The 22,367-nt window shown below is 44.7% G+C and overlaps 1 protein-coding gene across 2 annotated transcripts in view; it reads left to right on the top strand.

Moving 5' to 3' along the window:
• PEX1 (peroxisomal biogenesis factor 1) overlaps positions 1–22,367 on the top strand; it is a 628,515-nt gene that overhangs the window by 422,443 nt on the left and 183,705 nt on the right. The window lies entirely within an intron of this gene.

Raw genomic sequence — 22,367 nt, 5'->3', positions numbered from 1 at the left:
CTGCGAACTGATTTCTAGTGTTAAGGTCATCCCTTTCAAGGCCCTATCATGGCACCAGTGGTCGGTTTCTTGCATGGCTCTGCGTTCCTGGCGAAGAAAGTCGTGGACGGAACTGACATCAGTGGGCATGGGTGGCACCTAAGTAGTCTTCGTAAAGTCATCTCAGCACCTACTACGGCAGCGACTGACGCGGAGCTGCACAACGCCACCTTCCGACACGCAGGGGTACTGCTGATGAAAAACTTTCCGGATCCAGTCTGATGCCTGAGGATATTTTAAGGTAAGGAATCTATCACTTAACTAATCTCTCTAACAGTTATATAGTTACATAAGTGGTAACTTGTGCTTCTACAACAGTACTACTAATGTACTAGAACATGCTTTTCACAAACCTACAAGTGTAACTCTCCACCTCCCCTATCTTTTTAGGGTGGAGATCCTCACACACGTATGCTTACTGCTTAGCAGTAAATGTGAAAGGGACCAGGAGTGGTTGGAAACAAGGGGATACTTACTTATAAGTGCAAGAGGTTTTATGGGGGGGGGGGTTAGGGAGGGATATGCCCCCACCCACAAAAGAGTAAGCTCATTGCTATTCACAAACAGGATTTCTAGAGTTACTACAGCCAAAAATAGACCTAAAACAGTAGTAGATTACACCAGCTCAGAGGTGGAGTAAGCCCAGCACCACACATGACCAGCCACTGGTATTGTAGCATCCTCCCATAAAATTAATAGAGCTAGGGACTCAAAATAAAACTCCAGATGAACTAATATTACATTTAATTATCTAAAATAGTTATACATATAAATAAATAAAAATAATTTAATGTGGAAACAGTTCTAAAAAAAACATTTTTATTTAATTAAAACACATTTTAGCAGCCTTTTTTTAATTTATAAATTAATGTAATGTTGAAATGTAATTAAATTACTTTTAATTGCTTGTATACATTACATTATGTGTAATTAGTGCACAATAGAAAATATTTTTCTTGAGGTACAAATGTATTTTTTTTAATTGAAACATCAGAAAAATATTTTTTTTTCTAATTTAATATATTATTAAAGATTTAATCCAAGCTTAAATTAATAGTGCAGTAGCATTGTGCCCTTAAGATATAGCCAAACTCCAGGCCTAAATCAATACAATTCAACTTTTTACACAAATCTCATCTGTCCCGCAGTAAAAAATAATAAGATATACCCTAAATCAACAAAGGCTTAACCGCATAAGTTGGGTTTAAACTCATGACATGATCTGCAGTGAATTAACACAGTTCTGGGAGGGGTTTACAGACACAGTAAAGCAAAGGTGCAGGTTTGAAAAATATGGAAGGACATATTTGAAAGTTTTTCTAACACCCAAAGGAAACAAAAACAAAATTCAAAGATTTGGCGTTACTGTTGACGAGGAGTGCAATAACTGACATGGTCGTTCCTGAAGCCCCCACCTCTCTGCACATGGAGGGACTCTGGAATACAATTGGTGAAAGCAGAAAGCATAATGTTGCATAATGAAGGAATAAGGGATTTGAGGAAGCACTCACTTGTGCAACAAGGAAGATCACCTACAGCTGTTCTCAGAATCACCAACACCAGTGAAAATAATAACAACGGTATGCTACTGTGACTGTGCAGGAGTATCAGTTTGACAAATTAATGGCTATATTGCACTTAGAGCAAGTTCAAACTGGGGTTTTGAATCTCAGACATACTGAGATTTAAAACTAAGTTTGAGCGAGACATCGGATAGCACTCCAGATCACCTCCTCGAATAGACTAGACTTTGACTAGAATATAACATGGTCATGCAATAATATTGTTATATACATACATAAAGGGCAAGTCGCACATAGTTATTGAATTTTGTTGTTAAAAAGGGGTTTTAAACTTTTTAAAATGTTTTTGTATTTTTTCATTTTCCTGTTATTTGATTATATCTATGCTTTACATGACAAATATTATCTAAAATACTAGAAAATGAGAAACACAAAAACATTAATAAAAAAAAAAAAGTTACCTGGATGGTAATGTACATAACATGCCTAACCTGATGTGTGAAAATCTCAATAAATAATTATTAGAAAAATATGTGATGAGCACACTACCTGTGACCAGAAATTTGTATATTGACATAACTTGGTATATTGAACACTGGAAAGGGGTCATAAATTCACTTAACGAAGACACAGATACAAATATGATCGTTTTGTCTCAGACATGCAAGTTTGGTATGCCCCCCCCCCGCCCTGAAAAATATAAAACAGTGACCAGATCCATAGGCTTTTGTCCTAGCCAAAATGCAGATAACAATGAGATGGCAGTCAATGAGACGACTTCCCTGTGGGAGCTGGAATGTTAATTAAATGGGCGAGTTATGAAAGTGCATGTTATTAAGTGAGGTTTAAAGGGGAGGGTAAAACGGAAACAGCTAGAGCACTTGATACAACCCCATCTTCATTTATGGAAGTTGAAAGTCATGCTATCCTGAATCAGTTCTCAATTTGAGCCGGTGGTTTCCGGTGTTCGACACCAGCATTTAATTGTCAACACCGGGGCTTGTGACAGTCTGCCAGAGGGTGGCCCTGTCTAGCTAATTTAGATATGACCTCAACAACGACTAATTAATAATTCAATATACATTAAAATTGACTATTACGGGGGCGTGGCCAAGATGGCGACGGAGTGAGACGTCCTTTCGAGTCCCTCCGGCGCCAAGCCCAGCTTAGCTTTGTTCCAGCAGCGGAGGCGGCCTGCTTCTCGACCGTTTTGGACCTGCAGTGACCCCTGGTGTTGAGGGGTCCGTTCCGGAGTCTCGAGTGCGAGCCACGGAGGCCCGAGGGTGGACTTAGCCGCGGCGGCGGACTCCGGCCTTGCAATCCCCGGCCTGGAGTAGAGGGGAGAGCCGCACTTCCGGTCCGCGGCGGAGCAGAGCAGGCATTGACGGAGGCTGGAGGAGACGAGGCTACTGACCCTCTTTGCGCTGCACGACGCCCCCGCACCCCACCGGTGAACGGCGACCGGCAAGAGAGCGTTGGTGGGGAGGCCCGGAGGGACCTGGTGAGTGCGGCGGCCTCGCTGCTTCCCCTCCCCCCCGCTTCGACGGGCCTGGCGGTGCGGCCCGGCCGCGATCTCCCCGCCTGCGTCTGCCTCTGAGGCGGGCCCCGAGGCGGAGTGGTGAGCACCGGCGGAACGCTCTGGACTGGAGAAGGCCTGGAAGAGGGCTCCGCAGCTCCTGTGGCTCGCGGTCTCGGGATCCCTGGCCCTGGGAGCTTGGCGGGCTCGGGCTCCGGCCACAGCAGGAGGAGGTAGGAGACACTGAGGAGGGGCCGCGACGGAGGGGACTCCTGGCCTTTGGGCTCGCGCCTACCCCCCGCCGACCTGGGGAGCTGCTCCAGGCACCGGAAGAGAGTGACTTTGCACCGTGGCCGGAGAGTGGAGGCCACAGAGGAAGACCGGCAGCCAAAAGGGGCCCTGGCAACGGCGCTATCTCTACCCCTACTACGCCCCTGAGGTGACCAGGAAGTTGGGGAAGCCCTGCTGGGGAGCAGCCCCCTGGGACCCGAGTGCCTGGGGGGAGAGCCCTGGAGGGGGCTCGACGCCCCCCTGCTTGTGCCACGCCTGTGCACTTGCGGTGCTGGTCAGTCGCAGAGGTGGCCCTTCCTTGAGGACCCGGCTGGAGAGCGCAGCGGTTCGGTGAGGGGAGCAGTGTGCGCTGCACGGCGACGTCTGGCCGCGGCGGGACCGGACATCTGCCTGGGCCGTGAGTCCGGAGGGCTCCATGACCATGGGACGCTAGCAGTGGCATCGGCTGCGCAACCCCCGAAGGCGGAGTGCCAGTGGCGGACGTCTGGAATACGGCCTGGGGCCTGCCCTTTGGAGAACCCCGGCCGCGAGAGGATCGGTGCAGGAACTGCTTTGCCGGCACTGGTGCGGGGGTGACCTTGTGAATACCGGTGAGGGGACTGCTGCCCTACCCGACGGTGTCGCGATGTCTTCCATGCAGCGCAAGGGGAAGCCTGGGAAAGATGGCGCAGTGAAGAATTCTCAACAACCGCCGTCCCCCGGACCCAGCGTATCGCCCAAGAAATCGGACGGTGAGGCCCCTGCAACCAAGGCTTTTATGACGGAACTCTTTGCCTCCATTAAGGAGGACATCTCTGAACTCCGCGCCCAATTGGCATCGAACCTCCGTGAAGTGCGGAGAGACGTGGACGACCTCGGAGAGAGAGTGGCCACGTTGGAGGACCACGACCTAAGTGTGGCCGGCGATGTCCATCAGCTACAGCAAGATATAATTTGGCTCACGGAGCAGAACTTGGACCGCCAGTCCCATACGGAGGATTTGGAGAACCGTTCCCGCCGGAACAACATCCGCATTCGGGCAGTGCCATGGGACGGAGAAGCAGGGGACCTACGGGGTTATGTCCAAGCTCTTTTCTTACAGGTTCTGGGCGACGATGATGTTCAGGAAATCAGAATGGACAGAGTACACAGGGTCGGTCTCCCTAGAAGGGGCGGGGGGCCGCCCCCGGACATCCTAGCCTGTGTCCACGATTTCCAGCTAAAGGAGCGTATCTTACGGAAGGCACGGACCATCCCTTCCTTGCAATTCAGAGAGCATTGTCCACAGCTGTACCAGGACTTCGCGGCGACGACCCTCCAGAAGCGGCGGGAGTTCCGCCCGGTGACCGCCTTCCTCCGGGAACGCAACATTTCCTACTCGTGGGGTCATCCTTTCCGCATCATCTTTCGCTGGGAGAACAGACTTGAGCAGATTCGATCTCTCCAGGTGGCGAAAGACCTGTTGGGGCTGGATGATGAGACTCCCTCGCAGGAGGCTGGCAGATGCCGCCACGAAGACGCAGACGTTCTTCCTCATGGCAGAGTGGGCCCGGTCACGAATCGTGGGCGGCCTGATCGTGCGGCTAGCCTACAAGAGAGAGGGAGTGCAGTGGCTTCGGTGGCCTCGGCGACTTTGGCATCGTCCCAGCAGAGCTCCGGTGCCGCTTGATCTTTGAACCGCCAGCTGGCTGGTGCCGGAGGGGCACATGTCACCAGGTATTGTGGGTTTCATTGTACTTTTGGAGAAGACACCCCATACCTTGGCCTATGGGGTCCCACCATGGGTGCCCCATCCCCAACCCAGGAGGACCTCTGCGACCTGTTCTCCGATGGGACTGCTAAGTACACTGTTTTGGTTTTGGTTTTGGTTTGGGGGGGGGCCCCGAGAGAGACTTGGAGGCCAATTGGAGAGGGGGGGCTGAGGGTTTTTGGGGTTGGGGAGAGTTGAATCCGGGAAGGGTTGTTGAGGGGGGGTGGGGTTGGGAGTTGGAACGGTCGGGTGGGTTGTTCGGGGAGGTGGTGATGACAGGAATGCCTGGATTGTTTTGCATGTTGAATCTGCTAGGGAGCTTTTTCCTTGTCCCGAGAGGTTGGGGTTTCACGGAGGTTATAGACCTGTTCTTGGCTCTGCTGACCCCGTTGGCGGGAGGCTTTTGAGGAACCCCGGGAGGGGGAGTGGGGAGCGGGGCTGGATGCTGCAGAAGAAGGTGGTGGGACATGTTGGCGAGGGGGCCACTGAGGTTTGGAGGGGCTGGAGGACTTGGGCTGATGTGCTGGCTGGTACGGGGAGGCGAGTGGATGGGATGACTACAATGCGGGGGATTCTACTCTGTTTCAATGCCACTTAATATTGCTACTTGGAATGTGAAGGGCCTGAACTCTCCGCAGAAGCGCCAGAGAATTTGGAAATACCTGACTGATCATCAGCTAGATGTGGTGGGCCTACAGGAAACCCACTTGGCGCGTAAAGATGAGCTGCGGCTTAAGCATAGGCACTTCCCTCTTATTTAGAGGTCCTCGGCCTCCACCAAACATAGAGGGGTTGCCCTTATGTTTCGAGCAGCCCTCCATTTTCAACCCATGGGGATGCAGGGCGACAAAGAGGGCCATTGGCTGATGGTCAAAGGATTACTGCACGAAAGGCTTTGTACGTTTGTGGTGGTGTATGCTCCTAATTCAGGGCAAAATAGTTTTCTCCAGGATCTGCTGCGTAGAATTGAGAACTTTGTTGAGGGTCATTTGATTTTCCTAGGGGATTTTAATTTGGTGTGGGACAAAACCCTGGATAGTTCAGGTACTCTTAGAGCCGATGCCGGCACGTTCTCTACAGCTACGCAGAGTAGGATGGATGAAATGGGTCTGATTGATAGCTGGCGCACGCTACATCCCCACTCCCGAGACTACACCTTCTTCTCTGCTGTCCATCGCTCCTATTCCCATCTGGACCATATCTTCCTCAGCCGGGCCCTGCGGGGCGATGTCCGCGACTCGAGCATATTTCCACTCTCTGTCTCAGACCACAGCCTGCTGGTCCTTGGGTTGCGCTGGTCGGCGAGGGGAGACGGGCTACGCAAATGGTATTTCCCAGCTGCCTTGCTCCGAGATGACACTTCGTGTAAGGCACTGCGGACGGCCATCCGGGACTTCCTGGCTCTAAACCCCGTCTCGGACACCTCCATCTTCAATACTTGGGATGCCTGCAAGGCTTCCTTGAGGGGCACATGCCTCGCCCTAAACGCTAATCTTAACAAATTGCGGAGGGCGGAACGGGAGAAGCTGGAGGCGGAGCTTGCCTCCCTGGAATCAGCGCATAAATTGAACACCTCCCGACTCACCCTTCGCCCCCTTACGGCGGTCCGGGGGAAACTGAGGGCCCACTACAACAACAGGGCGGAATTTACTCTACTACGGCTGCGACACACTTCATATGCGCAGGGAGACAAGGTGGGGAAACATTTAGCCCGTCAGCTTCGAGACAAACGAGAAAGAGAATATATTGGGGGCATGCGGGACGGGACGGGTGACCCACTCCATCGAGACGAGGAAAAGGCGGCCCTGTTTGGCCGTTTTTATGCTGACCTCTATAGAAGCGATGCCCTCAATCCTGATGCACAAAGGAGATATCTGGCAAACTTATCACTGCCTCAAGTCTCTGCTGACCGAAACGACCTCTTAACGGCCCCCTTCTCCCGAGAGGAGATTCTAGACGCCATCAAAGCCCTGAAACCTCACAAGGCGCCGGGGCCGGATGGGTACACCGCCCTTTTTTACCAGACCTTTTCTACCGAGATCTGTGACTACCTGGTTGATCTCTTCAACGCGATGGCCGAGACAGGAGGCATCTCTGGCTCTATGGCTGAGGCGGTGATCTCTGTCATTCCTAAACCCGGGAAAGATCCCTCTAGTTGCTCCTCCTACCGACCGATTGCCCTTTTAAATATCGATGCGAAACTATATTCAGCTATCATTGCACGGCGCCTCCAGGATCTAATGCCGATCCTCATCCACCCGGATCAGTCGGGTTTTATCACGGGAAGACAAACTCACGACAATTTGCGTCGGGTGATTCATTTGATTGAAAAAGCCAACAGATTTCGCATCCCGGCAGTACTAGTGGGACTAGATGCGGAGAAGGCTTTCGATCGGGTGGACTGGGGTTTTTTGTTCCGTACCCTGGAGGCCTTCGGATTCTCGGATAAATTCATCACGATGATCCGGGCGAACTACAGTACTCCCCGTTCCAGGGTGTCGGTTAACGGCCACTTGTCCCCCTTTTTCTCCCACTCCCGCGGGACCAGACAGGGCTGTCCCCTTTCCCCTCTGCTCTTTGCGCTGAGCATTGAGCCGCTGGCGTTGGTGGTGAGGGAGCACGGGGGGATTCGGGGCCTCCCCTTCACCGGGGAACAACACAAGATTTCACTCTTCGCGGATGACGTTCTACTATCCGTTGGGGAGCCAGCTCGCTCGCTTCCACATATCCAGAGGGTCCTGTCCGAGTTTGAGGAGGTAGCCGGATTTAAGCTTAACTTTGGGAAGTCGTATATCCTTAACCTTACACTCTCGCCGGCTGAAATGGAGCGTGTACGGCTTTTGACCCCCCTGTCCTGGGCGACCAGCTCCCTCTTGTATCTAGGGGTCCACTTGACACCTACTGTAGGGGGCCTATTCTCTGCCAATTTCCCCCCGCTGCTGACGTCCATACGAGCCGACTTAGCCCGCTGGAAACCCAAATACATCTCGTGGCTAGGCAGAATGCATGCCATCAAGATGGTTCTCCTCCCCAAATTTCTTTACCTTTTTCAGGCCCTCCCCATTCCACTGGATCTGGACTTTTTTAGGCGCCTCAAAACTTTGATGCTCCGCTTCATCTGGCAAGGCGGGCGAGCCTGTTTCTCCCTTTTTACATTGCGCCGATTACGGTCGGAGGGGGGAGTGGGTCTTTCTGATATGCACTTATATTATAAGGCTGCTCAACTACGAGTCCTTGTGGAATGGTCCCAGCAACTCTCAGAAAAACACTGGCTGCATATGGACAGGAGTGTCGCGGGTCGGTCCATATGGGACCTGGCTTGGAAGCCCAAAGGTGATAGGCCCAGGAATGTCTATATCAGTACCCCCACTAGCACGGTGCTGAAAGTGTGGGACACAGTCTCGGGCGATGACCGCTGGACGACATTCCCGTCGCCCTTCACCCCCATTCATTTCAACCCGGCCTTCCCCCCAGCGTTGCAGGAGGGTCCCTTCCGACTGTGGCGTGAGGGGGGCTGTAGAGCACTTACTCATCTTTTCCACGGTACCGCCCCGCTTACCTTCGCTAACTGCATGAGAGACTATGGGGTTCCCCCATCTGAACGGTATCACCATCTCCAGCTCCTCCACTGGGCTACCTCCAATGGGGTGGGGGATGCGGCCACAAGACCGCCGTCCGCCTTCGAGGCCTTCCTCCTGCGCACTGCCACCATGAAGGGAGCCATCTCCTTTCTCTATAAGTTGCTTCTTACTACGGTGGCGTCACCCCGTCCACGTTATATGGGACACTGGGAGGAACTGCTCGGAAGAGACATCGCCGATGCAGAATGGGCGGGCCGTCACGGCGCACAACCGCTCGGTGGCGCTACGGGAAGCCCATCTCAAAACACTGATGGACTGGTACTGATACCCATCCAAACTGCACCACATCTTTCCGGCCTCATCAGACCGCTGCTGGAGGGGCTGTGGTTTCCTGGGGGATTTCCGCCACATCTGGTGGGACTGCCCGATCATTCGCCCTTATTGGGAGGAGATTTTGTCCCACCTCAAGGACATACTTGGCTACCCAATCTCTGACTCACTAGAACATGTCCTACTCGGGCTTCGAGACCCTGATCTCGAACACCAGACGAGAGCCGACAAGCAGATTCTTTGGCTCTATCTTGGAGCGGCTAAACTCACTCTTGCGGCAGCATGGAAGAAACCAGCTGCGCCAGCGATTTCCCTCTGGCACGCTCGACTGTGGAGACTCCTGAGTGTGGAACGAGTGGCGGACATCTTTCTGGGCAACTTTAAGAACTTCATCTTCCGCTGGGGCCCACTAGTCCGATTCCTTTCACGGGGATTGCCATCAGCAGTCTGCCCTTCCTCAGTGCGCGCGCTCCACCTGTTTCGACTTTAACTACGCAAAAAGTATGTATGTGTGTATGAATGGCTGTCATCACCACGGGGGGTGGGGTGGGAGGGGGGGGGGTTCTTTGTTGGTTGATCCTGATATACGACACCCCTGGCACAATTAGAAGGGTTCAGCGATTGTACACGATATTGCCTGCTGCTGCTCAGGCTACCCTCCATAGCAGGACTTAAGTCATGGACTTTGGATTTTTTCTGCTGACCTACGAGATACTTGCCTCCTGAATTGCTCTGTCCATATGTAGTCTGCATTGCTGGGGTGTCGCTCATTGTATTGTTTTTTGACTTTTTTCTTCTTTTCTCCTATTTTGTATTCTGAAAACCGAAAATAAAAAATTGACACAAAAAAATTGACTATTACCTGTCACCCAAGCCATTCCTATAGCTTCGAGAGCCTGAAATAGTCCAAATTGTCCCACTTGTAGGAGTGTGATGGTTAGCAGTTGTGTTGTTACTATCATTCGCAGCATGGCAGGGGCAGTGTGTGGTGCAAGCTGCAGTGGTCTCCTGAGGAAAGCCCTGGCACCTATTTTCTTTCTACAAGTTTAGCACTGCACTGAATGGTTCACCTTGGAACCCCCCTGAAATGTCATTGCAAGCGATTAGTAAGGACTATTTATGCTGTATTAAACTAACACAATCCCCCCTAGTGCTGCTGTACTTTCAGCATCACAAGAGGGTGATGATTGGCATATCCCCCCCTCTAGTCTTTAGATGTGTTCTACTATACATTATGAAAGGTGTGCTTTGAAGATCGGTTTTCATTGGCAGTTAGTGGTTTGCTTTTGTAATATACTGATAATGCAGACTTCATGACAACATTTGTCGTAATGTGGTGTAAGTGCAATGAGCTTAGTTATAATGATTTAGTAACACTGGCATACACTGGTTATTTTGCATGTTATCACGCAGGAAAAAAGCTTAAATAGATTACCTTGGAAAATGGTTTAATAAGTCATTTTGTGAAATGTTATCCTCTAATATACATGTATATGCTATGAAATGATTGCCATGAATATTTTAGTACTAATAATAAAGTGTGTTTGAAATATGTGACAGGCGCTTTGTTGCCTACAGACTGTAATTCAAGCCTCTGTCCCTGAAAAGCCCATCGTCCCTCTGACACCACATACCATGCTATAGGTCTTGCATCTGCGAGAGTTTGAGCTATTGGCATTGTAATTTACAATGCCTTTTATTTGTGTTTTTAAAACCTGCAAGCGGTGCGTAAACACGCACTTTGTTCTTATAGTACTTGCTTACGAGATGCCTGGCTGGCAGTTAAAGAGGTTCGGTTTCTGCCAGCCTAGCTTCGCATAAGCAACAACTATAAGTACAAAGTGTGTATTTACCCGCTGCCTGCAGGTTTTCATCACACATAAATAAAAGGTATTGTCATTTACAATGCCAATAGCTCAAACTCTCGCAAATGCGAGACTTATTGCATTGCAAATGTTTGTTCTTCTCTTGCTACTCCCTTTCCTTATTTCCTTTCTTCACAATTATATAGTTTATTACATACTAAATGGTTTTCGAACATGGTCATATTTGTACTTCATAAGGTAAATGAGACCAAAGATGTAAGTACAAAAATCTGAAAAGTTTGATATAAAGGTACACCAAAATGTGCAGTTTTGCTTTGAAGGAAAAACAGGTGGCGAAACCAAATTTCACTTCCGAAGATACATACAAACATAAAATTGCAATGTTGTTAATTTTTTTTCGGTGGGCCTACCTTACCTCGCAAACAAAACATTAATTCATGCGTGATAAAGAACTGCTATTAATATGTGAACCCCTTACGAAATGGAAACAGTCCCCTTTACTCGCCCCTAATGTCCGATAGTTGATGAAGAAAACAATTGATAATTTTGACAAAAAACAAACTCCTAATTCCTTAGAGTTACGTTTAAAAAAAATGAAATTCTGCCAAGTGACAGGAAGCAATTTTTCTCAGGGCTCCACGTAGGTATCAAGTGCACCGACGTGAGGGATGCCAGGAGGGCAGGAATGTGGCAGGTTTAAAAGTTGTCAAATGTCATTGTATAAGTTTAAAGGGCTGTAAGTGTTAAACATGAGGTGTTAATCATCTCATTAAACCTCCCTTCTCTTAAGAATGGCGTATCTTCAACTCTCATGGGAGGTGCTAACCTGTTAGAATTATTTGTGAAGCACTGCATGATCACAGACTGAAAACAAGTGTATTGAGCAAGAAGTTTTACGTTAAAAGTGTGTGAAAGAAAAGAATACAGAGGGATACAAAATTCACGCAGATTGTTTGGTGCAACAATAGGGAGTCAGCAAATTTATACAAGTGAAGTAAGTGTTGGTACATAAGAATATGGGTGTCAATCAGTGGTCGAAGTGGGGGGGGGAAAGTACTGGAACTGTGGGTGGAGAATCAGAGGGAGGGAATAACCAGAGGATTGGGTCAGTGGGCGGAGTCAGAGGTGTGGCCAGAAGGAGGAAAACATCCCAATTTGTAGTATTTGTTTGGCATTTCACTGACCAGTTACAGCTTAATACGTTATTTATTTCAACTAATGGATACACATGTTTGTTTAAGGTTTAATATGAGCTATTGACATTAAAATACATTCACAAAGTGGGATTTGTTTCCAATCACAGAATGTGCCAAATACGTTTAAAAGTGAAAATCCAAACCATTTGCCACATAATACATCATATGCTGCTTAATATGATGATCTAACTAATAAATTGTAGCTCAAAAGGATCAACAGTTACCAAAAAATGTGACGTGTGTTGCTGCAAAGTGAATGGCCCTTTGCAAAGGTTGGATGGTCACCTTTCTCACTGCCGCATTTGTATGTTGCACTGGCACTAATGAGACAATTTATTTGGAGAGACCGTTAGTATGTGTAAAAATGTCAAAATAATAAAGTATCAGTAATTATACCGTATTATGCTGCAGCCTTTTTTTCTGTATAATTAAGTTAACACTGCAGCATAATTTTGTCATCCATTGTTGCATAATTCCAGTCGCCCCAAAGCAGTCAGCACATGTTAAAAGTGCTTGTGCTTGAAGCAGAGAGACTGTGAAGTTTGTGAACTTAGTTTGATGTGCGTACAAATCCTGCATTGCCGATCCCTGGTGAGTTGCAGCTAATACTGCTGGAAAAAGGCCCATGAAGGTACCAATGGGTGAGACTTACTGTCCTCAAGTGTCCTATTACCTCAGAGATGGTCATTGTCGCTATAGTGTGCTGCTTCGTAGGCCTGCCCGCAAGAGTGGAGGTGAACTACAGTATGGATAGTGGTGGACAGGCCTTCAAGGTTAACCCTGACTTGCCACTGGTAGGCTCCACCTGTTGGAGCTAAGATACATGGACTTCTAAGGTCTAGCAGGCTAAGGTCTAGAATGGGAGAGTGGTCTGGTGGACTCGTCATGAACGTTAGTCAGAAAGAAATTCCCTTTGGATAAGGTAACAATAGTACAAAAATACTTTCAAACAACCATTTGAGCCACCCATATAACACACAGAAGCAATGTAGACAGATGAAACCAACAATATATGTGAAAACACTCTAAAAATATTTTTAAAATTTTAAAAACAATTTATTAAGGATACATTACATAAAAACAGAATCAGAAAATGGGAAACACACAAAGACGGTTCAATAATCAATAAAAAAACCACATTCAAATAAAAAGGAGTATACAGGGAAAAAGGATAGAACTCAATAAAAAAGAGAGCAGTTTTGAATTCCTCCTTAGTTTGTATTCCCAGATTCACTCCTTAGGCGTCGACGCGTTTCGGCGGAGTATTCATTTTAATCCGCCTTCATCAGGACAGTAATAGAGTTTCCCAAATAAATTCTGAAATTAAATAAAACCAGTCTTAAGCTTACTTGCTAGAGACGGAAGATCCACTTAATATATAGAAATCTAATAACACTATTACAACCATAATGTTTCCAACTCATTATGTTAACACATATATATATACACATTGCTTCCAAACAAACAACACATAGTACATCCATCATGCTCATATAGATATGCAGGATTCATAATCTGACAATATTAATACAACATTTTTGATAATAATCACATCATTTAAGGACATTGAAATACATCTTTCCAGACTTTAGAAAGAGTTCAGGAACATGTGTTTTTCCATGAGTATTGGTATACTACATTGATCAGTGCTTACTATACTAGAGGTGGCACGGAAATAGCGCAATGATACATCACCTACCTCAGACACTAGATAAGTCTAACAGATATTGTAAGGGGTATTCAGCCTCCTTATCGTCAACTCAAGATATTCGTCCAGCGAATTCGTCTTTCTTTTATATATTAGAGAGACAACTATTTAGAAAAAATGAATATATAGAGATGGTTGGCCCTCTGCGTGCCATAGCTCAGGATTTACAAGGAACTTAGCTCATGTGTATCCATTTATCAAAAAACAACTTAGTACTCTCAGCAATTTACCTATGCCCATTAGTTTGTGCGTTTGACAAAAATAATGTCTTAGCTTATGTCTGACATAGATACTATAGTTGGGCAGAGAAGGAGGTAAATGTTTATAAAAAGCAGGGGGGCAACCTCAGTTGTAAGCTTGCTGGGTAATGATACCCCAGTGCTATTGCAGACATTCTTCCGTTTATTTAAGCAGACAATTAATTTTTATTATTATCAAGTACTTACTATTTAAAAATTGGAGGTATGAGGCGTAAATACGTCTATCTCACTCATCGAGTTCTCCAGCTGACTGGCTGGTAGCTGAGGAAATACACAATAGCAGACCATTACTGACTGGCTGCTATGAAGTAAGAAATATTTGCTATGCCGAATTCTAGAGACATACTTACAAATAATTAAAAAGCTAGTGCATGAGCACGCAGTAGTGAGGTATTCGATTCCTGCTTTCGTCTTATTAATCAGGCTTTTACACAATTTGTTACAGCGTGGGTTCGGGAGGTAGGATCCAAAGATACCCGCTGTACGAAGAAAGCCTCTCTGTAAGCCCTGCATATTATGACAAGAAAAGGGCAGGTATACTCGTTACCAGCGTGTTAATAAAACCGTTAACGCAATATACTCTAAAGCCCCCAACAGTGCAGTTACCTTCTTTAGTCTTTTTAATCAGGTTTCTACACGATTGGTGTCAGCATGGGTTCAGGGAATATGATCCAAATATACCCGCTGTGCGAGGGAAACCTCTCTGTACGTCCTGCACGTCATAACGAGAAAAGAGCAAATATACTCGTTACAAGCGTATGCGTATAACGCTAACGCACTATTGTCTAAAGCCACCATTCAATGCGTTTACCTTGGGCGCTGTGGTCCCGGACGTCCTGCGTGCTTCTGTTCGTCTTCCCGGCTAGCAACGTTAGGGGAAGAGACGCGACTTTAAATACCCAGCATTTACGCGGGTGATTATTGATGACGAATGCGGAAACAGTAAAACGGGAAAACAGACTGCCCGTGCTAGTAACGTTCATGTATAATGCATTATTATTATTATTTTAAAATGTTATGAAGTTCTACAAAAACTAATACAGCGGTTGATATTATTTTACTTATTAGCCGAAAGTCTTCATGAACTAATTAAAAAGAAAAATTCTTATATTCGTTTTACTTTAAGTTTATAGTTATTTTAAATAGTCGCTAATGAAAATGTCATATGTGAAGGTCATTATTTTAGACATAAACCCTAAATACTCCGGGCATCAAAGTTGTGTTTACAGAGTGATCTATTTATGTGGAGGGGAGCACCGTTCTCTATATATACCTGATATGTCCAAATGTAGATGGTATGAGCAAATTATGTAGCCAATAGGAGCATCTAAGAATCAGTGATTGTCTATATAGCTCCAATAATCCGTTCCCACTCTTCTCTTGAATTAAGGCCCTTCTTAACAGTGTCCAGAAAAGAGATGTACCATTGCTCCCTTTCCTTTCTCCTTGCGACCATATTTCCACCTCTTTTACCAATTTTAATTTTTTCTAGTATAAACCAGCCAAATTCTGAATCCTTATGGCCCCTTTCTAGGAAATGGGCCACGATTGGAGCAGTGATTTTTTCCATTCTCACGGCTGATCTATGCTCCTGAAGTCTTGTTCGTACTTCTCTCCCTGTTTCTCCAACATAGGGTAGGCCACACGGGCATAGCAGTAGATAGATGACATTTTTACTCCTACAATTGTTGTGGGTCTTGCATGTTATTTTTCTCAGATTACAGACAATCTCAGGTCCCACAATACATTGATTACACATATTGCAATTTCCACATTTTGTTGTACCGGTCACCTTTGTGCCATCAATAGTTCTCTGTTTTTCAACTAGTTCATCCCTGTAGGTGTGAACCAATAGATCACGCAAATTGCTATTCTTTTTGAATGCAAATAATGGCCTTTCTAATAAAACATCTTCTTTGTGGTTCAGAATGTGCCAATGTCTGTTTACAACGTTTTTTATTTGGTTGCTCATATTTGAGAATTTACTGACAAATACAACCTTGTTAAGGGGCTTCTTTTCCTTGGGGGTATTGTGAATCAAGGCATCCCGATCAAAGAAACGTGCCCTTTTCATAGAGTTTGAAAGGAGTTTTTTTGGGTATCCCCTATCTTTCAACTTAGATTTAAGGACTTCAGCATGTTTATAATAGTCATTCAGATCTGAACAGTTTCTCCGAAGGCGGAGAAACTGGCTAAAAGGAATACTTTCCCTTTGGGATTTTGGGTGGAAACTTGAAAATTCCAACAATGTATTCTTCGCCATTGGCTTTGTATATAATTCTACTGCCAAGATTCCATCACAGTTTTTTATGCATATATCGAGGAATTCAACCCTGGTGGTACTGTAAGTTGAGGTGAATTTTAAATTGGGATCTCCTAAGTTAATCCACAGGAGAAATTCCTCCAGGAGTTCAATTGGCCCGTCCCATATGAAAAAAATATCGTCTATGTAGCGGTACCAGCCCGCTACATTTTCGAAGAAAGGGGCCAATTCGTTGTTGATGTGTATGTCCTCGAACCTGCCCACATACAGGCAGGCCAGACTAGGGGCACAGGTGGCCCCCATGCTGGTCCCTTTCAGTTGTTTATAATAATCATTTTTGAAGAGGAAGACGTTGTTAGTAAGAATAAGTCTCACACAGTCAACTATGAAGTCCTTATTGGCCCCGCCAAGATCTTGTCCTGATAGAATCTCATCGATCACTTCTGTGGTAGCCTCCTGAGGGATATTCGTGTAAAGCGACTCAATGTCTAGAGTTACTAGACACTGAGTCTCTCCACAAAAGGGAATTCCCTCAATCATTGATATGATATGTGCTGAGTCTCGCACATATGATTTTAGTTTACACACAATCGGTTTCAAAAAGTGGTCGACATACTTGCTAACTGGTTCCAATAGAGAGTCGATACTACTCACTATTGGGCGCATAGGAGGATTGGATTTATTCTTGTGCAATTTGGGCAGGCCATAAATGGCAGGTGTTCTAGGCTCCAGATTGTTGAGGAAGCAAAATTCCTCGTCACAAATGAATCCGGATTCTTTGGCATTTGTAAGCAGAGCAAGGCACTCATTTGCTATTCTTTTCAGGCTGGCTTCGGTGGTACGGACGTAGTGTTCACTAACACCAAGGAGCCCAAGCATACGCTGCTCATAGTCCTCGGTGTCAAAGACCACCACCCCGCCGCCTTTGTCTGCTGGTTTGATGGTCAAGGAACTATCGTCTCTCAACTGATGGATGGCCCTTCTTTCACTAGCTGAGATGTTATGGTTGTAACATCGCTTCTCTTTATTGAACAGTTTATGGATGCCACTTTCAACTGCCATTTCAAAGGCTTCGATGTTTTTGTTCACCATACTAAGAGTAGGGGTGAATTTAGACTTGGGTTTTAAGCCGGAGATATTTATTTTCTCTCTGTATTCCCTGTCTTCGAAAAATCTTTTTAATCTGATCTTCCTAAAAAATGAACGTAGGTCCTTTTCAAACTGAAATTTGTCTAAGTTGGTGGATGGGACAAAACTAAAACCTTTGCTAAGGATCCCTATTTCTACATCACTCAGAGTTTTGCTTGATAGATTGACTACTGGTAATTTGGTTGTTTCCAGTACTTCTTGTTCCGGGTACTTAGATATTCCTGCTGAGGAGGTGCTTGGTTGTAGTTCTGCTGGGGAGGACCCTGGATATAAGTTTGTTGAGGGGGGCCTTGGTTGTAATTGTGTTGGCCCTGGGTCTGGTATTGTTGCCTCCCTCGACTGAAATGACCCTGGCCTCGATTCCCATTGTAAGCTTGCCCCCTCCTTGGGCGTGGTTCTAAAAAAAACCCTTGATCATAACTGTTCCTACCAGCCTCACTAATTTCTTCTTCTTCAGATCCGGAACATGATGAATTAGAGAAGGTCACTTGTTTGTTACCCCCTCTTGAGTATATTTGTCTATTAGGGGGTCGTTCCCAACTCCCATTATATTTGTTCTGAAAATAATTCTCCTTTAGAAAAGGGTACGTTTTGTCTTCTGCATACATCTCAATGTCTTTTTTCAACTTATTAGTTTTTTTATTTATCAGGTAGGTACTGTAGCCCTCAACATCTCTGTTAATGTCGGCCAGCTTTTTCTTGGCCTCTTCTAGGGCTGGGCAGTTTTTAAGTTCATCTTCAAGTTTGTCAATTTCTTCCTTTTCTAGGATGAGTAGGCCCTGCGCTGTTTCGATGATTAAGAGCATCCAGTCTCTACTACACCTATTTGAGATTAGTGCCCAGGTTTCAAGGAACTTCCTGTTCTCTGTGAATACTCCCGGTTCATTGCGAACCTGTAATCCAATGGGGATAATGCCAGATGTTAAATATTCTACTAGGAAGTCAGCATGGGCTTCCGTTCGAATTAATTTTTTCTTCAGGTTCACAAGCTTCCCCCAGTTTTCTCCTTTCCCTGAGGCTACTGTGATCCTATTCCCACTTTTGGTACTTATAATGCGGTGGAGTTGGTCTTCACTGAAACCAAATGTTTTGATTTTATCCATCAGGGCTAAACGTCTCTGAGGATATAGATATTAGGCTCAAGGGCAAAGTACAACTCTCCAGTCCTAAGGACTGTTCACAGAATCTCTAATAAAAGAGAGAGGGACCCCGAAGCCAAAGGGATGGGGTTCCACAGTTGACGTTAGTCAGAAAGAAATTCCCTTTGGATAAGGTAACAATAGTACAAAAATACTTTCAAACAACCATTTGAGCCACCCATATAACACACAGAAGCAATGTAGACAGATGAAACCAACAATATATGTGAAAACACTCTAAAAATATTTTTAAAATTTTAAAAACAATTTATTAAGGATACATTACATAAAAACAGAATCAGAAAATGGGAAACACACAAAGACGGTTCAATAATCAATAAAAAACCACATTCAAATAAAAAGGAGTATACAGGGAAAAAGGATAGAACGCAATAAAAAAGAGAGCAGTTTTGAATTCCTCCTTAGTTTGTATTCCCACATTCACTCCTTAGGCGTCGACGCGTTTCGGCGGAGTATTCATTTTAATCCGCCTTCATCAGGACAGTAATAGAGTTTCCCAAATAAATTCTGAAATTAAATAAAACCAGTCTTAAGCTTACTTGCTAGAGACGGAAGATCCACTTAATATATAGAAATCTAATAACACTATTACAACCATAATGTTTCCAACTCATTATGTTAACACATATATATATACACATTGCTTCCAAACAAACAACACATAGTACATCCATCATGCTCATATAGATATGCAGGATTCATAATCTGACAATATTAATACAACATTTTTGATAATAATCACATCATTTAAGGACATTGAAATACATCTTTCCAGACTTTAGAAAGAGTTCAGGAACATGTGTTTTTCCATGAGTATTGGTATACTACATTGATTACTAGAGGTGGCACGGAAATAGCGCAATGATACATCACCTACCTCAGACACTAGATAAGTCTAACAGATATTGTAAGGGGTATTCGGCCTCCTTATCGTCAACTCAAGATATTCGTCCAGCGAATTCGTCTTTCTTTTATATATTAGAGAGACACCTATTTAGAAAAAATGAATATATAGAGATGGTTGGCCCTCTGCGTGCCATAGCTCAGGATTTACAAGGAACTTAGCTCATGTGTATCCATTTATCAAAACAATAGTGCGTTAGCGTTATACGCATACGCTTGTAACGAGTATATTTGCTCTTTTCTCGTTATGACGTGCAGGACGTACAGAGAGGTTTCCCTCGCACAGCGGGTATATTTGGATCATATTCCCTGAACCCATGCTGACACCAATCGTGTAGAAACCTGATTAAAAAGACTAAAGAAGGTAACTGCACTGTTGGGGGCTTTAGAGTATATTGCGTTAACGGTTTTATTAACACGCTGGTAACGAGTATACCTGCCCTTTTCTTGTCATAATATGCAGGGCTTACAGAGAGGCTTTCTTCGTACAGCGGGTATCTTTGGATCCTACCTCCCGAACCCACGCTGTAACAAATTGTGTAAAAGCCTGATTAATAAGACGAAAGCAGGAATCGAATACCTCACTACTGCGTGCTCATGCACTAGCTTTTTAATTATTTGTAAGTATGTCTCTAGAATTCGGCATAGCAAATATTTCTTACTTCATAGCAGCCAGTCAGTAATGGTCTGCTATTGTGTATTTCCTCAGCTACCAGCCAGTCAGCTGGAGAACTCGATGAGTGAGATAGACGTATTTACGCCTCATACCTCCAATTTTTAAATAGTAAGTACTTGATAATAATAAAAATTAATTGTCTGCTTAAATAAACGGAAGAATGTCTGCAATAGCACTGGGGTATCATTACCCAGCAAGCTTACAACTGAGGTTGCCCCCCTGCTTTTTATAAACATTTACCTCCTTCTCTGCCCAACTATAGTATCTATGTCAGACATAAGCTAAGACATTATTTTTGTCAAACGCACAAACTAATGGGCATAGGTAAATTGCTGAGAGTACTAAGTTGTTTTTTGATAAATGGATACACATGAGCTAAGTTCCTTGTAAATCCTGAGCTATGGCACGCAGAGGGCCAACCATCTCTATATATTCATTTTTTCTAAATAGGTGTCTCTCTAATATATAAAAGAAAGACGAATTCGCTGGACGAATATCTTGAGTTGACGATAAGGAGGCCGAATACCCCTTACAATATCTGTTAGACTTATCTAGTGTCTGAGGTAGGTGATGTATCATTGCGCTATTTCCGTGCCACCTCTAGTATAGTAAGCACTGATCAATGTAGTATACCAATACTCATGGAAAAACACATGTTCCTGAACTCTTTCTAAAGTCTGGAAAGATGTATTTCAATGTCCTTAAATGATGTGATTATTATCAAAAATGTTGTATTAATATTGTCAGATTATGAATCCTGCATATCTATATGAGCATGATGGATGTACTATGTGTTGTTTGTTTGGAAGCAATGTGTATATATATATGTGTTAACATAATGAGTTGGAAACATTATGGTTGTAATAGTGTTATTAGATTTCTATATATTAAGTGGATCTTCCGTCTCTAGCAAGTAAGCTTAAGACTGGTTTTATTTAATTTCAGAATTTATTTGGGAAACTCTATTACTGTCCTGATGAAGGCGGATTAAAATGAATACTCCGCCAAAACGCGTCGACGCCTAAGGAGTGAATCTGGGAATACAAACTAAGGAGGAATTCAAAACTGCTCTCTTTTTTATTGAGTTCTATCCTTTTTCCCTGTATACTCCTTTTTATTTGAATGTGGTTTTTTATTGATTATTGAACCGTCTTTGTGTGTTTCCCATTTTCTGATTCTGTTTTTATGTAATGTATCCTTAATAAATTGTTTTTAAAATTTTAAAAATATTTTTAGAGTGTTTTCACATATATTGTTGGTTTCATCTGTCTACATTGCTTCTGTGTGTTATATGGGTGGCTCAAATGGTTGTTTGAAAGTATTTTTGTACTATTGTTACCTTATCCAAAGGGAATTTCTTTCTGACTAACGTCAACTGTGGAACCCCATCCCTTTGGCTTCGGGGTCCCTCTCTCTTTTATTAGGGACTCGTCATGAAGGCTAAACTTGATTCACCAGTTCCAAATTTGATAACTCTGGCCATAGCGCCACATCCTCTGCCCCGCTGAACACCCTGCTGAGAGAAGCTTGCACTGCCTTCAGTTACAACCAAATTGTGCCCTACTATAAATACCTGGATGTGATTCAACTCAAAATTATTTAATAGCCCAGAGTAATATGCTGCCTGAAAAAAAAAAAAGTTACAACATCCTGGAAAAGCAAACACTTGTAGGGAATGCAAGATTAAGTAAAGCATGTGAAATGTAAGCATTAAAAACATGGCTACTGCAACCCTTTTACATTCCTTATTCAGAAATCAGTGAGTGCTTTTGCCTGAAAAGTTAAGGACATGACTACAGGGCCCGGAAGGGGCCCTTTTTAAGGTCTTATTGCTTATATCCTTCCAAAACGTAAGCAGTATGGTTTAAGAATACCACATCCATGAACACAGAGCGGCTGTACACATTTTGTTTTCCAATCCACCCATCACATTTTGCTTTTCCATCCACCCATCAAGGAGGTATTGCACCACCTCCAGGAATAGTGCACTTTCCCACCCAGAGAAAACAATGCTGTTCAAAGAAAGAAGAGAAAACAAAAGTAGCACTTCACTGGCAAACTCTATAAAGTGGAGCTAATGTGTTTTTGCGGGTGAATAAAATAAATCAGGCCACTTTGCGACCACTCTGTCTTGCTTTATTTAGTCATTTATTTTTCATATTTTGAACCTTTTATTGCTCTCTGCCCGAGGCTGCACTTTGGAATGGAAAAATTTCA

The sequence above is a fragment of the Lissotriton helveticus genome, chromosome 10, assembly GCF_964261635.1.
Source record: "Lissotriton helveticus chromosome 10, aLisHel1.1, whole genome shotgun sequence".
Taxonomy (NCBI): domain Eukaryota; kingdom Metazoa; phylum Chordata; class Amphibia; order Caudata; family Salamandridae; genus Lissotriton; species Lissotriton helveticus.
Note: the sequence above shows the minus strand (reverse complement) of the source record. Positions and strands in the feature narration are given on the sequence as shown.